Below are 18,855 nucleotides of genomic sequence, written 5' to 3'. Positions count from 1 at the left end.
GTTCTCAAACTAGTCTCTCCTGACTGAATAATTTAACTAGTTCTTCAAGTAAAATGTTTTAATTAATAAGAGAGATATTTTAGGATATTTGCAGAGCTAACCATTTCAAATTCAAGCTCACATTTTTTTCATTCATTCCATTCCCGCTTTTGTCTTTTAACTTCTGATCACTCTTACTAGCTGTACTTAACTCAGGCTGCAAGTTATAGCCCTGATTGTTTCACATGGCCTATTTTACATTTCTCAAAGCCAGGAAACACACATCTACTTTTTGAGGAGGTCATAGAAATTCAACTTATAAGACAATGTTTGCAGCAAAGTTACCTCTGATTAATACAGATTTATTAGTACATATTAGCACATGTTTATACCAACACAGTCTGACCTGTCACTATGACTGTTGATATGACTGTAACAGTAACATGACCAGCTGATCCTGGAGCTGTGAGGGAGAACTGATCTAATAACAGTGCTATGCAAATAGAAGTGGATGTTTGTCAGATGGCTGTAGAAGAAAGTCTTTCCTTCCTGCTCTGGCATTCCTTCAAGCTCTATGTTATATCACAAAGAAAACAGGACGTCTCCGCCAATTCAAAATGACACATTCCTATTTCTGGTGTAGACAGTCCGACCACTTTCTTTCTGTTTGATTCTATCTGTGACTGCCTGAACGGCTCAGTTTTTTTTTTTCGTTTTTTTTTTTATTAAATATTTCCTCTTTTTTATTTCCAAACCAGGCACCTGTAAACAAGGTGAGGAGAAAGGGAGGACACAAGCTGAGAAAACGCAGAGTTTCCATGAAAACACTTCAAAACACTTCACACTTCAAAAAGTAAAGGGAAGATTAAGTCGAGTATACAACTTGTTAATTGTCAGGACTTGTAGTTTTTAACAGATTTAATTCGTATGAAAAATTAATGGCTTATAGCCCTATCCCAGTATTTGGCATGCATTATATAAAAAGATCGTATTCTGCTCTATATCCATATAAATATACAATATGTATCTACATAATTCCCCAGCCACAGGTTTATGCTCTGCTTAAAGTGTTACCATGGGCTGTTTTCTAGCTCATGAGACATATCCTGTGCTTGTGTTCTGGGATTTCACACAGTATTTTGGCATTTTCAGCATCTCAAAACAATGCCAAGAAGGTTGTATCAATTGTATTTAGAGCTTTTTATATTTTACTATATCATTTTATGTTTATTTCATTCTTTTATTTTCCCACATGCAAATGTGACATATGTACCTGTATTGAATTTCCATGTATGGGATACATACAGTAGATACATAAAACATTTATATACGATTATATATGAAACCTATAAATTGGAACAATTTCATATATCGACATATACGCCATGTCTAGCCCATACAAATATGTATGTTTGAGACTGTCCTGTGAAAAACATGCAGACAGGTTTGTGCAGCAGGTTATTATGACCTATAGTTACGTTTTGTTGTTAGCCGACATCTAGTGGTCGCAGTAATTATGACAGGAGCAAAGAAAAAGGTGCGGTGATGTAGTGTAATGAGCGACAGGTTCTGCGTTAGGAGGAGTTTGGGGTGGATGGATGGATGAGACAGCAAAACAAGAATATGACACCGGAGATCAGTGTTGGATTCCCATGTGAAACCAGAAGTTTATATTGTTTATATTATCCATGGCTGTTCATTCTTATTTTTATTCTTATTCTTATTATTATTGTAACTATGACAACAAAGGTCATATGATGTTGAGGAAGTAGCCTACTTATTTGAACCCAAATCATGATATTTTCCTAAACCTAACCAAGTAGTTTTTGTGGCTCAACCTAACCAAGCCATTACCGTTATTATAGTAACCACGGCAAAGCTCGGTATGCCGCTCTCAGTACACTTGCATGTTTGTTATGGTAACCATGACAACCGAGGTTCCGTAGGCATGCCGCCATAGGGGCACTATTTCAGAGACACTCCTGTTGCTCCTGCTGCCGGTAGCGGCCTTATATAAGGAGTCACTCCTCTGGGTCGTATTCTGATTGGAGGACGTGTTGGTCTGTTATGTATGTATGGTTATATTGTAGACACATGTTAAATGAATAAATATCCATCCCAGAGCCTTTCAATATATGTTGATATTATATATAGTAGGGTCCAAAAGAATGTGAAGATAGACATGTTTAAAATGAATACAAAAAGAATAAGAAATATATATATCATTTATATTATTTTAGAAAATAGAATTTTTATATGTAGCCTATGTTCTTTTTTTAATAAACTTGCATATATGAATTAAATATATATTGTTGACAGAAATGGTCGCAACATGTTTTACCATACAAAAATGTATCATACAGGTATTTGAATATGTATAAAATTTACTATGGGTATTTCCTATATGTTATAAACTTATATTTTCATATAAGGATCAATATATGTGAAAATAATATATCCCCTGATAGGTGACATATATGGCAACATCAGTCTTGATATAGGGACATATATGTCATATATTACATTTCTATATGATTGAACTGCGCACCTGAAGGTAATTGAAATCATTTACTCTCAGACGCCCTCATGAACAGAGCTGAGAAAAAGTCTGCTAACTGTGGCGTTTGAGCTTGTGAGTGAGTTACAAGCCGGCTCCATGAAATGCTGCAAATAAAAAAAAAGAAAAATGAAAAAAGAAAAGACAGAAGCCATTCTTATGTCTATAACTTCTGTTGTGATGAACAATAGTTGTATGATAGTGCACAGTCTGGTAACACAGATGCTCAGTTTTATGGAGACTATTTAGCTGTTACAGGAAGCATCCAAAAGCATTTTCTAAATAAAACTGTTATTTTATAAGTGGGCAGTGGCAGAGCTGCAGACTTTATGTCCTAGATATGAAACTATTTGGCAGCTTGGCTTAATTAACGCTTTAATTTGGGCCACACTTACACTCAGACACACACAACACAGACTGTCTGTAGCTGTAGCTCATTGTAATTCATGGAGTATAATATAATCACTGTTTCAATCTTGTTCCACCAAAGCAAAATACGTCAGCCATGAGTGAAGATGTGTTTGAAGTTTCTCTCTCTAAATGATGTCTGCTCATAGCTGATTTATTAAATGAAATGACCAAACAATAAAAATTGAATAATTCAGTTTGGAGATAACAATTTGAGGTGATTTTCTTTCAATTAGAAATAAATTGATTTTGTGCACTATTTCGATGGATTGAAATTTTAAGTGCAAGAGGCTTTGTACAGCATACCACAAATCTCTGAAAGACATCATCATCAGATAGAGAAGGAGTAAGTGTGCACATCCTCAGTTGTTTGTAATCAGGAAAGCTGTTCTATATTATTGATTACAGAGAGTTAAGCACATTGCGGTCTGATCAAGACGAAAGAGAAAAGAAAACAGTTTTGTTCCGCAGCTTTCTTGCACATTGAGTTAGTGATTCCCATTCTCACTCTCCAGTACTGGTAAAAATAAACCCATTCTGTTGTGCTGTTATCTATGGAAACATCCCATCACACAGAAACACAACACAGTTGAACAGTTTCAATCTATCAATCCGACTTCTGGTATTTATTTTTTTAATTTGTGTGGCTTTTTTTTGTATTTTTGCATTAACCACTGTTTTTGGCTTGACTACAACATGAACACTGACCAGACCACTGACTGACTGACTGTTGATATTTCCACCACTGTCTACCGAGCCTGGTTTCCCGGCTGCTTGGAAACTGCAGGGAGGCGGAGTGCTTCCAATACACTGAGCCTCGCCTCCATTACAGCAAATAAACTACTTTCATCGCATGTATCATTATTACTAAAGGAGGCAGAGGAAGAACTAAACATAAGACACACCAATCAGAGAGAGCAGGAGAGAGGGAGGGAGAGAGAGAAGTCATCGGTAACGAGGCTTGGTACTAACGGCTCTGACCAACTCTACATATCAAACAGAGGGAGTTAGACATAAAGACCTGCCTCTAATAAAAGTCTGTTATGTTCTGGAGGTGAAGTAAATAAAGACTAAACTATTGTGGATTCCAGACGGAGAATGTGAGCTGTGTGAGAGACTAAATAAGAAATCTGTCTCGGGGTGGTCCATCCCAGTGGCTCACCTGGTGGAGCAAGTGCCATGTGGGCATGGTCTTTGCCCCGGTGGTCCTGGATCATTTTATAAGTAAATACAGCTGAAATCACAGCTCAGTCTTTGTCTTTCATTTATGTGTTTGGTGATTTTGTCAGATGACATAACAATTATAAAATCAGGATTTGACCATAGGCAGTCCGGACAGATACTAGGTTTTGACCTAGTCTTGTGAGATAAGTAATAAATTAAATTACCATATAATGTGAGAGGCACCACTCATAGTGAAGAGCCAGAGGACTATCACTCTGCAGATTCATGGATTGTTTTAGTGTTTTTTTTGGTTTTAGTACCTGCAAACTTTTAAACTGCCTTTCCATCCACAGTCAGCATCACTTTTTTAGCCAAAAAAGATCAGCTAAACACACCGTACACTGCTTGTCCTGCACCAAACAGCAGACAGAGTCAGCAGCTACCTGGTAAATGCAGTTGACGAGTGTAACTGCAGCTAAAGTGGTGGAGACCAAAACAGAGCTAAAACTAGACTGAACATGGACTTATGGTCAGAAACACAAGCCCACAGTACATGTTTCACGTATGAATAAATAGACAACTGTTTGCAAACGTGTTAGTCATAACAACTTTTTAAGGTGATATCTCAATGTTGTGTTTACAGCTTGGTAGGCTGCTCCCTAGTGGCTGAAAGAAAAATGCATCTTTATGTGAACTGATAGCCCACTTTGAAAAACTCAGTTACAAAAGTGCGTCATACCTATTAAGATCATTATTAGTCAATGTATTATAGTTAGTGAGGGGTTGTGAGGCTGTAAGGGGAAATACACTGTGTGGGTACTTTAATAAGTACACCGGTACACCTGCTTGTTAATGCAAATATCTAATCAGACAACCATGTGGCAGAAACCTAATGCATAACAGCATGAAGAGAAAGTCAGTTGTTCAGACCAAACATGAAGTGATTTTTGGTGCCAGAGTGGCTGCTTTGAGTATCTCAGAAACTGCTGATCTCCTGGGATTCTCGCACACTGCAATCTTTAGATATAACAGAGACTGGCACGAAAAGCAAAAAAAAAAAAAGAAAACACATCCATTGAGTGGCAGTTCTGTGGGAGAACACACCTTGGTAATGACAGAGGTCAGAGGAGAATGCCTGGACTCGTTCAAGCTGCCAGGGTGGAGACAGTAATTCAAACGTTCGACTGCTCTTGATTTCCGCTGCAACATGCAGATTACAGGATCAGAATGTGGTGAAACAGCAGGAATCCACAGATCCATCTTGCCTTGTGTCAGCGGTTCAAGCTGATGGTAGTGGTTGCTGAACATCTCCTTATGGCCACAGTCTATGTACCTTATAATGTCTATTCCAGCAGGATAACACATCTCAAGCTGCTTCCACAAACACGACAATGATCTCAATAAACTCCAACGGCCTCCACAGACACCAGATCTCAATCTAACTGAGCAGGGAAATAGACTGTGGGATGAAACAGTATAATACAGTAGAACTACCAGCTGCAGAAGACATATTGACTCCCACTGTTGCCGACTAATTGTTCAGCATTTCTGTACTATTATTATTATAAAGTCAATGTGATAAAGCCTTTAAAACCTGCTGATGCATTGATACGGAGGGCATTATTAATTTAAAGACACATGAATACAACATAACATAAGTACAACATGAATAGGAATAATCCACTTCTTACATCTAAAGTTCTAAAAAAGCTGGTAGACTATACTTACCGAGGCTCTGACTTTTTTTTTTTTTCTCCTTTGAATCTTTTAAAAGTGATGTTTTTAATTGCACAAGCATTGGAATCGTCACCACTTCTGTGCCTTTTCATTTACAATTCTCTCTTTCCTCCTTAGGAGATAGAACAGGCAAACTGCTTTATTTCAGGGCCTCTGAATAATTGATGTGTAATGCTGTTGTGAAGTGGAAAGCACCTCATAGTGGCTGCTACAGCGAGCAAGGGAGACAAGGTGCACCTTTTCAAGAATTGAAAGAAAGAGTGGGGAAAAGGGAAGAGGAGCAGACAAAAGAGAATAGTACTAAAATAAAAGGACTCGGAACATCCCAACATGATTACCAGCGATGTCATTGACCCGTTGACATGTTTGGCTGCTGTCTTTCTGCAGGTTACACAGCGGGAGTGACTGTGAAACAAAGACCAGAACGACTTCTTTTCTACCACCTGAGCTCTTCTGATGGGGTTTGTTCCTTTCTCCAAGCTTCCCCCCTGACTCGATGTTCCTGGTGTGAGCGGATCATGTTTAAATGCTGGGAGCTGTTTCGGCTGAGGCCTGAGACTAAGTGGGAGATTAAAGCGGCAATCACTGCTGGGCTGAGGAAGCTGCGAATGGGAATTTCCATTTTTTAATTTCTCTTCATCCAATATTTTTCACAGGCCAATTCATCTAAAAGCCCACAGCCCCGTTGAGGAAGGGAGGCAAGCGTTTCCTTCATGGCGGGTCTTAAGACGAGCCTGTGTATGTGTGTGTGTGTGTCTGTGTGTGGCAATGCATATGAATGTGCACAATATGTAACTGTAACTGATCACTGAAACAAGCAGCAAAATGCAACGAGCTTGAGAAATGCAAGACTGGAAAAAAGAAAAATGAGGAAAAAAAAAAAAGCTGCATCTCTAAAATCTGGTCCTGCCATTGATATAAAAGTATAAATATTAATGCAACTGTGCTGCCAACAAGCTTTTAGAGCCATACACTGAAACATGGCAGGGACTCCACTGACACATTTTGCTGTTGACTCTCGATACTTTTAAGTGATTGGAACAGATACTGACAGAAACTATCACAATCATGAACTTGGAACAAGGGGGGATCTGCTTGGTTGTCCTCAGTCAGCTGTCTTTAGATACGAATGTATTAACAATAAGTGACAGTAGTATGAGTAAATTAGTGAGATAATCGCGTGCCCACTCACCACTCTCCACTCCTTTCATGATTCAAGCTCAAATTCAGCTGATGTTAGTTTATTATTATTACTGTATGGAACTTTAGTGTTGAGCAGTTACAGCATTTTATTAAGTTGTGGTTGAACTGGTCACAAGTGGGGGATCTGAGTAGACATGGCTTCATTTTAGAGTGACTCTCCACACATGTTTTAAACTATGTAGAAAACACTCTGCTATAAATACATTTTGTTTAACTCAATTTTTCCCCGAAAAAAGTGAAACAAATAGAAAACTGGAGCTGGAAGCACATCTACGCTCACTTCCTCATAAAGAACTGCTGGATCAGGCCTTGTGCCCCGCCCACCACCTGCTGTCTCCAGGTGGACAGGTGAAAGAGCAGAGAGCATCAAGATGGTTGGAGGAGGAAACATCAGAGAGACTCAGCCTCATGTTTGAGCCTCAGTCAGACCCAGACTCAGGAGTTTGTTGAGGAGTTTAGTGTGACCAAAATCGGCCACTAGAAGACATATCAGATCAGTAAGCTATTTGTTTATTTGTTAGCTTGGAACTGGCAGCGGCTGACACAATGTTAGCGGCTGTGCTAATGGAAACTGACTGGTGAAAGAGCAGTCCATATTAAGATGCCAAATGTTAGAGGAAGCATCAGAGAGACTGATGAGGAGTCTGTCAACCCAAAATCTGTGACTATGCGGTTACATCAGAGCGATTAGCGCAGTCAGCATCTCCTATTTGTTTATGTTCTATTTTTTAGCTCGTAACTAGCAGTGGCTGACACAGTATTAGTGGCTGTGCTAATGAAAACTCTCTCTCTCTGTGCTAACAAGATTTCAGGTTTACTTTTGCCCCGCCCACCCTGTCCCCACAAGTTGATAGGATTGGTTCCTTAGTTTTTGTTCCTTATGAAACCCCTGCTGTCTGATACTGTCATTAGTTCACTGCGGTTTCAAGGTAGAAAAATACAAAGTCATGGCGTTGACTACTTATTTCGCTCATGATGTCTTTTATTTTATTAAAAAAAACCAAAAAAAAAACAACAAACATCTGGACGAAGGTTAGGAGCCAATACTGAAGAAAGTCCTTCCTTATATGGAAAAGCTCTTGTGGATGTTTCATTCAAATGAACATCAACAACTAATGGGTAAACAAAGCTGTAATGTCATCAGATGACATTCTCTGGAGTGGTTCAGTTAAGAAAAAGACTCAACAGATAAACAACGGCCTCATTTCACGGTTGTGCACTAAAGACAGAATCCAAACCACATCTCTGGGAAGAAAAAACATCCTCAGCAATGTCACACATGCTAACTTGTTCCTCCTGTACTCTAACTCAAAAAAATAGACAGTTTACAGTGCCAAAAAAAAGGATAATTTATCATCACATTCTGATCGAAGACAACGAAATCTGTTTTATTCATTGCAAAATCAGCAGCCAAAGCTGTCATTATATACTAGAGTACTTTTTGTTTGCTCTGGCAGACGTTTGCACAATAGATGCATGTGGAAAAATGTCTAGACACTGATTACTAGTCACAGCTGACACAAACACTGGAGGAGTTAGTAAATGATACCAATGCTGTAACTGCATCTTCCTGATATTCTCTCACCATTTAAAATTACAATTATGCATCCTACTACAAATCAGAAATTCTGCATAATCATAGATTTTTGGGAGGAGAAACACAAAAAATGATATCAATCAAATCAAATGTTTCCAACCCAACACAGATTTGTATGCTACTGCAAGACGGCCCCTCAATCACTCTGACACACAATCCCAAATCAGTGTTTGATTATGGCATTCATAGATTCAGAAAGCGAAATTTTTGTCGCATTTTATTTTAGGATACACTAATAAGATGTAACAAGCCATAGTTTGTATCAAATTAGACAAAACTAGAAATAATGTGTTCTTCATTAGAAAGAAAACAAACACAGTCATTCCCTAATTAGACACGTAAACGATGCTGGAATTAGAAACCACATATAATTATGCATTAGATCCAAAATATAGGCTATTGTACTTGTGACAAACATCAGCATAAGGCCACTATATTGTTTCTCTACAAGTGGCATTCATTTTAAAAACCATTTATTATTTTTGCCAAATGTTGGACTGTTATGTAAATATGCAAATACATATGTTTTTTCTGTACATTTGTTTTTAAGTTGATCTCATCACTAATGCATTAGACAATAAATGTGCCTGTGATTATTAATATTATTAAGGAACTTATTGTGATATAATGAGAAACTACTCAGTAACAGCTCTGTTTTGTGAATCACTTTATTGACCAAAGCTAAACAAATTGTAAATATAAATATAAATAAATGTATTGTCCTCTGAGCTCTGTGTTCTGTGTCACTTTATTATAAAAGCTATGCCCCATATAATATGGCATTATATTCATCTTATTATAGCCTGTGTTGTCTAATGGAGCTATCATAGGCCCGTGTTGGTCGTATTAAATGTGGTCTCTATTGCAGCATAATTTGTAGAATAATGTCTAACTGTACACATTTTGGATACGATATTTAAGTTCTAATTAGACTATGATCTTGTAAAATCGTGTCTAAAAGTGTATTAGGATCTTATTTGGTGTCTAGTTAGAGTATAATCTAATTTGCTACAGCTTGTTATGTCTTATTAGTGTACCCTAAAATAATGCAACTGAAGTTTCTATGAAAGAATGTTCATCTTTGGCATTTTACACACAATCTGCACTGACAGACAGTGACAGGAGCTCAAAATCTTTGAACAAATGTTTTGTCTCTGGCAGGAAGAGCTTTCTGTTTCTCCAGCATCTCCCAGGTCTTAAACTGTACCGGCTCCCCTCTGCTCTCTGTGTCACTAAGCAGAGCTTGCTAATTATCGTGGTAAGACGCTAGGTGTCAAGCAGTGCAGAGGATTTGGCATGGCCCTTTCCGCCTCACCTTCCTCAGGCAGCTTGTGTAATTAACTGCTTTGAATTGTACCTCTGATCTGCCTTTAATTTGGTTTACTCGGTCGTTTGCAGGCGGGCACTTTACAGTGATACTGTTCTTAATATATCCAACGAAGAAAAGCCGCCTTCATCTATGCCTACTGTACTGGGTGCAGTTAGAAGCAGAATCATTGCTGGAACGATTCCTTCAGCTCTGAAATGTCCTAGATCAGTATATGATTTTTTAATTATTATTCTGATTTGGAACAACGTATTCACCAGTTTGCACAACTTGCCTTTCAGTTCCCCTTCGCATTACTGATTTTAATATAGTCTTTGATAACAGAGCTCTGTGGGAGTGCACAGCAGGGATTTCATTGTGGGGGGGAAAGTGATGGATTCATTTTCACAGGCAGTTGAAGGATCAGCCTTAATTATCTCAGGTTTTGGCCTTTGATCTGATTCCTGCCCACGTCTCCTGGTGCCTCAGGTGTCTTTACATATCATACAGAGGATAGTTTAAGTGTGTGAGTGTGTGCTTTTGGACAGTTTGTCTTTGTGAGGACCCGATGTCCTCACAAAGACAAACTCTGAAACTAGTTGTTGGTTTTCACTGTGTCCTAGTGAATTCAGGGTTATTTCCAGACTACTGGTTAGCCTTGAGCGTTTATATAACACAGTCATCAAAGTCCATAATTCACCTGCATCCAGCAGCACAGCTGATACAGTAAGCAAGAGAACCATAGCAGCCCCTGGGCATTCATTTGATATTAATGATTTCCAGTTCAGCAACGTAAGTGCCAAATGGTTGTATTTGATTAGCAGATTGTCTTCATGCAAAAAACCACACAATGGTAATTAAATGCAAATGAAGTAGAAATACATGAGATTTATATACGAGGCTCCTGCTCCCTGCCGTGAGATTTGACTCAAGTGAAGTGTGTCATGTTTCACGCCCCTGTGCCTCTCTGTTGAGCCAAAAGCGTAGCTGCAGTGTTAACACTGAGTGAAATGACTAGGCTTTTGTTTCTACATACACAGCATATGTCAAACAGGCAAACACGACTAAGGCACTGGGGAGAGGACGACATGTTTTGCTGCCTGCCAGTCTGCACCTTAACACTTTTAACACATAGCTTCTCACCGTGTTCTGTCGCACTGCGCCGCCACACTTTGATACATAATGATCTCTTGTGGTAGGACATTGCTGCTTTTTTAGTCAAGATTGGGCCCAGCTTACTGCAGCACCTTTGCCCTATCATGTACAAAAGCTCCACTGCAACTATAACCAAATATGAGTTTGTGTTGGCTTTTGGCTGATGCCCGGACCCACCTCTTAGCTCCCTCCAATCATGTTTAAACAATGTCTACGACTTTATAATGAAGTATGATGAAGCCTAAATAATGAGGTGATGGTGAAAGGCCCTTGTATAGCTTTTCCCAAGCCCTTTAACACAGAGCCCTGACCTTTTTAACTAGCAGAATTAATTGGGCCGGGCTAACCTTTTAGAGGCTAGCTGTGAAATAAGACCAGCGTTCCCGGGTCGCCTCATTATACCATACCAGCTTTGGAGTGTGAGTGCTCCTTTTCCCCTATAGTTTGGGGACGCACAGAAGCCAGTCAGTGGCTCAGATGGGGAATAAATTTCAGGTCAGTCCAATTGAGCCTGATGCTCTAAGCCGGGTCTTTTTTGACTCTTCAGTCGAACGGGTGAGCTACTGTTCACTCTCAGGGAGTGAGAGATTGTATTATAGTGCATCACAATTCCTTGCATGGGATGCAGCAGTTCCCGAACCGGAGTTGTCCTTTCTCAAAGACACATATTGAATAGTTTCATATTGAACTCATTTATCATGGTTCTGGAAAGCTTCAAATGTGAGGCTCACAGTATGAATTCACAGCAACTACTGTAAGCCAATGAGGCCAGATAATATTGGGAGTATCTACAAAATTGGCAAACCCGTTGATTTGGTTCTAAACTGTTGTGGTAGGAAAAATTTACTGATATTAGGAAACAAACCTAACAGGTCTGTGGCTAAGTGCAAGGACAGCTGGAGTACAGGAAAAGGAGCCATGCACAAGACAATACAATACTTTTCAAGACTGTAGCAACCATTTTCAATCCTCACTCCATGCTAACGGTTCAAATGATGGGTATAAAAGATGGATTTTACTGGCTTTTTGCTTCATGCATTTCTGTCATGATGGGTGGGTGGGGATGTGAGCACAAATTCCAGTAATTGTTGATCATTAATGACATTACATGGTGCCTTTCCAACCACAAAACCACACTAAAGTTGTCAGGGTTTGTGAGGTAAGTAGGACCCAAATGCAGTCAACTCTTGGGAGACGGTGCAGGCAGGTTTATTTAATCAAAAATCAAGACGTGAACGTGACATGAACAGACATGAAGGCAACAGGACGTGAACAAACCCAGAACTAAACAGACGAACCGACACAGACAAAGGGGAGCACAAAGACTATATAGACACAGGAGGCAAAGGTGATTGCACACAGGTGAAACACATTAGGGCGGGGAAGACAATCACCACAGACACAGGACCAAGACAGGAAGCAAAAACACTGACACACATGGAAACCAATTACAAAATAAAACAGGAAGTGCAAAAGTCCAAAACACAACTAACAAAAAGTGTCTGCCATAGCAAACCATGACAAAAGTTTCCAGCAAGTCTAAATACCGAATTAGTGGCAAACATGTTAAAATCACAAAATAACTAATACTATACAACTACAGCATATAGCATTCACATTCTTGAAAATAAGTCAATCGTGCTCTCAGAGGATGTTGGACTTTGCAGAGACTGCCCCCTGTCACTTATTCTGTTTGTGATTTCTGAGGCCATTCCAAAAAATAATGAAGGATCGACCACTTCAGGTTGGGATCAAGCTGAAAAAAATTGGAATATATTGGGTTCAAGTGTCTACAAGTGAGGCTAATGCAACAGGCAGACATGGCTTCTGCTGGGCCAGACTGGTAAAAAAATAATAATCAAGCTCTAGATTTACCTCCTGATTTATGGCCAAACCCTCACCGATAGTCATGAGCCTTGAGTGGTACCTAAAATAATTACATCACGGTTACATGTCACCAAAATGGATGTGCTTCACAAGGTATCTGAGCTCACTCAGGGTGAGGAGTTCAAGCATCCAAAAGCAGCTTGGAGTAGAACCACTGCACCTTCATATTGGAAAATACCAATTGAGGTGGTTTAGTCATCTGATTCTGATTCCCCCTGGATGCCTTTCTGCTGAGGCATTCCAAGCGTTTTCAACTAAGAAGAGACCTTGAAACAAACCCAGAGCATGCAGGTAGGATTGTACACCCCATTTCACCTGGGAAATCCTAAGGATCCCCCAATAGAAACTGGAGGAAGTAGCTTGGGAGAAGGGCATTTGGGCTACTTTGCATAGCCTGCAACCACAACGACTCAGACCTGGATTAGTGTCAGGAAATGGATGGATAGATGGAAACACACAAAAAACTCTATTTAAAATAAAATACTTCACCCAGGTCAGATCAAGTGATACTGAAGGTGTTAAAAGTTGGTACCTAAATCCTCAGCCAGAATTGGAGTACATGGTAACAAGTTTCTTCAGGTGAAAACTAATCCTATCATTTTCTGGCTATCCAAGTTCCTGGAATAAAACCCCTGTTGAAAACCTCAGAAAAACAACTTATGACTAAACAAAAACTGAAGCTAGAAAATTGCTTTGTCGTTTCAGCATGTCACACAGAGAGGGAAAGTAAATGGTTTCTGATGTCTAGTAGGAATGAGAAGCCACCTGTGTATGACCTTGAATTATATCAGACTGCTTTGCACAGACTGAACTATCATGAATATTTTCAACGTAAGCCTCCCAAATCTTGTCTGTGGTTTCAGCTCGTTCAGCTAAGTGGATCGGGGCTGGAAATTCACCAGCCAGAATGGCTATTAGTATAAAAGGTTACTAGCAACTCTGAATGTCTTCCAGCCCAATTTTTTTTTTTTTTTAAAGGTCCCATGTTGTATAAAATCAGATTTCCATGTCTTTTTTTATTATAAAGCAGGTCTAGGTTCTATATTAATACTGTGAAAGTATCAAAGCGCTCAGTCCACAGAGAAATGCACACAGCCTGTATTCAGAACCTGAGCCTTAAAACCAGCCGTCAGGACTTCTGGAACTTTGTGATGTAACAACAAAGCAGTCACAGCCCTCAGCCTTGCCCCAAACCCCGCCCACCTGGACCCACCATCCAACCTTGCAGGATTTGATTTCTCTGACTGTTTACCTGAAATCTGCTATGTTTTTATTGGATCACTCGGAAAACAGTCAGCCAATCAGAGGAGAGACTCTCCACAAAAAAACAAAAATGTATCTTCTTATTGATCAACACTTCAAATAAAACACAGGAGAAGTGTAAAATATGGGGCCTTTGATAAGTCAGATTATTAGTAACTGCATCACTTTTAACATTCATAATTTAAGATAACTGCAATTTAAGTTAGACACAATAACATCTATGCAGTACAAATAAGCATGGCACATGTTTCCCCTTTTGTTTTCAAATCTGAGTTCCTGAGTTTGTAGCCACCAAAATTTAACCTACATCCGGGTTATTTCAGAAACCAGGTCACAAAGAGAATTCTCTAGTCACAAAGCAGTTAGGTCAGCTATTATGCTACAAAAAACAGAGACTGTTCTCTCAGTAGGTTAGGTTATAGTAGGTTATATTGTCTGCACTGATCGGTTCCACTGAGAGCACGCCAAACCAAACAAGGGACATCTGCTTTGTCCAGTGGCCAACCGTGTTGAAGTTGGACTGGAGCTTGTCCAGAGTGAGGTACTTTGTGCTGAACATCTATTTTTATATTTTGCATAACATTTAATGTTGGTCTGCCAGTGAGCGGTTTGTTTTTGACCTGGAAAAAGAACAGTGCAGCTACAGTCAGGAGAGAAAAGTGCAACAACACTAAAACAAATATTTGATCAAACCATGGAACATGATGTCTCGCTCTCATTTATAATGTAGGCCTACCAGTTTAGTTGCATTGCAATTAACAGGAATAGAGATGACAAAAATGTTAAATATTTATGAAATTATGTTAGATATTTTTTTGTGGAATTATTTTATTCTTATTCTTTTTTCATTGTTTTTCATATTCTTTCATTTCTTTTTGCCATTTTAGTTGTTGATCCAAGTTCATTTTCAGCCCTGGTTACAGCCTATGACTCGCTTAGAAAGGAGCTGAAATCACAAACAAGATGTCGAGGCCTTGTGTTGAAAATATTTCTGACAGTTAAGTCAGAGAAAGTCTCTCCTACTAGACTGCAGAAGTATTTGCTTTTACTTTTCTGTGTTGGATCTTGAGAGGACAAAGTCGCAGTGTCACTTCAGCTTTCAGTATTGTGCAACTTTTTTTCAAAGGCCTTTAACAAGAAGTTCATTCCAGCTTTACAAACTATCGGCTATGAAGTTATTGGTTGCGATCTTTGTCAGCTGAATAGGTTCCTACATTTGACATGAGGCTGAGGGAGCTACATGCACACATAGAGGATATTTAAACATTATGCCAACTAGAAAAGAAGAATATTTAACTTACTGTCATGTGTCACTGGGCCACCGTCAGTGACTTGAATAACATGTAACATGTCAGTTTTTTTTCTTTCTGCTATTTCTTTATTTGTATTAGTTCATATTTGTTTTTCTTTACTAAAGACAGAGAGCAAAGTCATACCCCCTCCGTAAGTGTCGTAATCTGAGTTTCTCTGGTCTTTGTTATGGTAGCCAGTATGGTAGCATGTGCATGTTAGTGTATGTGAGTTTCTTTTGTTAAACTCTTGCCCCTCTTCACGTGTATGAACACATATGGCCACCCACAGGTGAGATGGCAGTACCTCAGGTGAAAGCAGAATTTTCTTCCACTGAAGAAATCACATTTTCATGAAAAGTCCTCTGACAAAGAAAGAGATGGGACCAGAACACAGGCGGACTGGCCATGGGGAAGACTGGCTCCGGTCCTGGTTGGCCAGTGGACCGTCAAAACATCAGAAAGGTTTTTAAAGTTTTCTACCAACTCCATCAGTGTCTTCACCGGCTCCATCTGTGTCATTCATGCGAGTCCTCCCAGCGGGGGAAGTTCAGTTGAGCTTCTTGTTGTGTGTTTAGTGGCTGAAAAAGTGATAGCAGCCAGTCAAGGCCGCCAGATAAAGTGATAAGATCCACAGGGCCCAACATCTCTCATCATGCTTACACACACATTATATACACATTATCATAAGTGAACAAAATGTGAATAGTTCATTTTATATACATCACGGTCATCATCAATACCTCTAAATAAAACAAGAAGTTCAATTTGATTGAAATGAACAAAAGATTCAGAGTAGTAAGAAAGCCTTGCTGGCATCACAGCACTTTTGTTTGTTCATCTCATGACATGAATCACATTCATGCAGAATATTCCTCCCCCTGGTCATCTCTGCCCTCCGACCTGACTCTGTTCTATCCGTCCCCCAAGTTTTAGAAACACTGGTTTAGAGGAACATTTGAACTTACTCTTTTGCTCTCTCCATTACCGCTTTTTGCTGACTCTTTAACATTACTCTCTTCTACTACATGAGGAACTGTTTTTTTTCCCACTAATTAAAGTGTTAAGATTTAAATTATGTTCAATAATTAATGGGATCATTTTAGGTAAAAAAAAAAAAAGAAAAAAAAAAAGGAGGTGGATCCTCCATCACACTATAATGTCAAAGGTGGAGCTAAAGGGCAATAACAAACAGAAATAAGCCTAGAAGGTAAATCTGATATTGAATGATGATATCCTAATCCGATAGCTCTGTGCTGCGTTCTGTCTTTACAGACACAGCAGAAATGTGCTCAATTTAAACTGTGCAAAAATTCAAGGATATCTGGAGTGCTAGAGGATTTCATCCAACTTATCTACCTGTTTGAGAAAATGTGTTCAGACTCTCAGAGGCAGAAACTGTCAGGAATAACAACAATCTTGTAGTCAACCTCATCCTCGTGAAATAATACACAGAACCCTTCACTGAATCCAAACTGTTTCCACCTGCTTATATAGTATGTTACAGATGTTTGGATAGCACGTGCCATAAAGACAGATGACATTACCAGCATAGCTCTTGATATTTAAGTTGTTCAAAGGTAACTCATGTGTATAACTGCTAATAATAGACTGTGTATTGGGTTTACTGCACTTGTGTTACCATGAAAAATGAAAATGACCTTTTTAATATTATTTAACATTCATGGATAGAGTTTGATTTGCAAGTTTAATCCCCATAATAGCATTAATGTATTGTGTGAGCTGTATCTTTTTTCTAGGACAGACTCACAGAAACATACGGTACGGTGAACTTGGGCCAGCACTTAAGCACAAACTGCAGTTCTGATTAAAAGATCCAACTACCTGCAGTTTCTTTCTTCTTTTTTTTTTTTAACAGTTTTACTTGAGCTGCAATTTCCTTGTCCCTGACAGCTGGTAAAATGGCAGTCTGCATTAACAGTGTGATGTTTAGTTCACAGGGTATTAACCAGGCTTATCCCTGTGGTGTCTGAATAGCTCCTTATCCCTACTAACCCGCCTTGTGAATTTTTTTTTTTTTTTTTTTTTCGGGGGGCAATTCCCGTTTCAAGACAACGACCTGTGAAAAGGCTTAAACAGCAGTAACGGTGTCAAACACAAACATGCATTTAGCTAAATATAGGACTGGCTGCAGCTGAAATGAGAACTTCAAGCTCCCAGAGAGGTGTCTGATAGATGTTCATGGAGTTCCTTTCAGCATGTGAATGAATTCTTCCTCTGCATGTGCTTATTACTTTATTAGATGATTCATGCATGATTCATCCTGGAACAGTAGTATTTATGGGGTGAATTGAGCCTGACTGGGTAATTGCACAGTAGATATTGTCTTTCCCAAACAGAGTAAAAGCTCGTTTTTTTTGCATCGTCTTTAAAGCCTAATGAGAATTTTTTCATTTGTAATTACATCCTCAAGTGGCACACTGACAGCCTTGCCTACTAAATTCCAAGAACCACCAAAACATTTGAATCAATCTACCCTCAAATTGTATGCCAGCTTTTGTCAGTACAATTCAGCTTGAAGAAAAATAAAAAAAAAAGTACAATTCTACTTTATATGCTAAAGATTTAGTCTAGGTAAGATGCCTTATCTATATGCAAATTATAAGTTATCAACTTCAATAACTGTTGAACGAGGTGTCTCCAAACATGCTATTGCCTTCATTTGTCAGGCTGCCAAGGTGGCCCAGTTTTTAAATGCAAAGCGTTCAATCTTGAGGGAGATGGCAGCAAACACAGACAAATAGTCCATGGAAGAAGGAGAGGATAGCTAAGAGCACAGAACACCAGTGATGATAATGAGCCTTGTTTGTGTTGCCCACTTCATCTTTATAGCAAATGATGAACCAACTAGTCAAAAGCAAATGAAAAACACCTCTGTAATGTTAATTGAAACAATTTTGCCTGCGCAGTGAGGGGAATGGTGCAGTTTCACAGAAGAAGAGGAAGTATGTCCTTGAGAGGATGCTGATGCTGTCCAACAACCATCTGCAAAGAAAAAAATAAAAAGCAGACGTTTTCTTTATATATCGTTGGCCCACTTCATAATGTACAGAAGTTATTTTGTATGGCCCGAGGGCAGTTCCTTTCATAAGACTTATTGCCGGCACAAAAAGGCAAAGGCATCATGGAGCTTGCAGTTAAAATATGGAAATCACACTGGTACTTAATTTCTTTTCAAATGGCATCATCAGGGCTGAAACTGAGGCTGGCTGCTGGAGGCATGTGTGTTTGGTGAATCACTGGGTGTGGGTGGGAGGATAGATGGAGATGGAGAGACCCACCCAAAAGG

This window comes from Seriola lalandi, unplaced genomic scaffold (assembly GCF_002814215.2).
Source record: "Seriola lalandi dorsalis isolate HSWRI2012SDOR001 ecotype SW California unplaced genomic scaffold, Sedor1 jcf7180002054921, whole genome shotgun sequence".
In the NCBI taxonomy this organism is placed as follows: Eukaryota; Metazoa; Chordata; class Actinopteri; order Carangiformes; family Carangidae; genus Seriola; species Seriola lalandi.
The sequence above is the reverse complement of the archived record's forward strand: the minus strand, read 5'-3'. Positions refer to the sequence as shown.